Source organism: Penaeus monodon, chromosome 34, assembly GCF_015228065.2.
Source record: "Penaeus monodon isolate SGIC_2016 chromosome 34, NSTDA_Pmon_1, whole genome shotgun sequence".
NCBI lineage: Eukaryota > Metazoa > Arthropoda > Malacostraca > Decapoda > Penaeidae > Penaeus > Penaeus monodon.
The window spans coordinates 9,368,496-9,368,725 of record NC_051419.1 but is presented as its reverse complement, the minus strand read 5'-3'; the positions used below and the strand labels follow the sequence as shown (position 1 = coordinate 9,368,725).

Below are 230 nucleotides of genomic sequence, written 5' to 3'. Positions count from 1 at the left end.
GTGATCTAACTACTATAGGAAGATAAGGACAATTAACCAAGACTGTCCTCTTTCACGGAAATTTTCTGTGGTATTAATCATAAACTCTTATGGAGAACCATTTTTCACTCAGAATGAAATGGAATTTGCTTATTCTATTCCCTCCATAAAATACAGTGTATTTTTTTACACTGAAATTCCACAGTGCGTATCAAAGTATCAGGAAGACTAATCAGTTTCCAGTTGCTTTT

General features: G+C 33.5%; 1 protein-coding gene across 1 annotated transcript in view; it reads right to left on the bottom strand.

Annotated features, from left to right (window-relative positions):
• The window catches only part of LOC119594576 (alpha-amylase-like), a gene marked incomplete at its 5' end in the record, with an annotated part of 14,643 nt that overhangs the window by 13,408 nt on the left and 1,005 nt on the right, over positions 1-230 (bottom strand).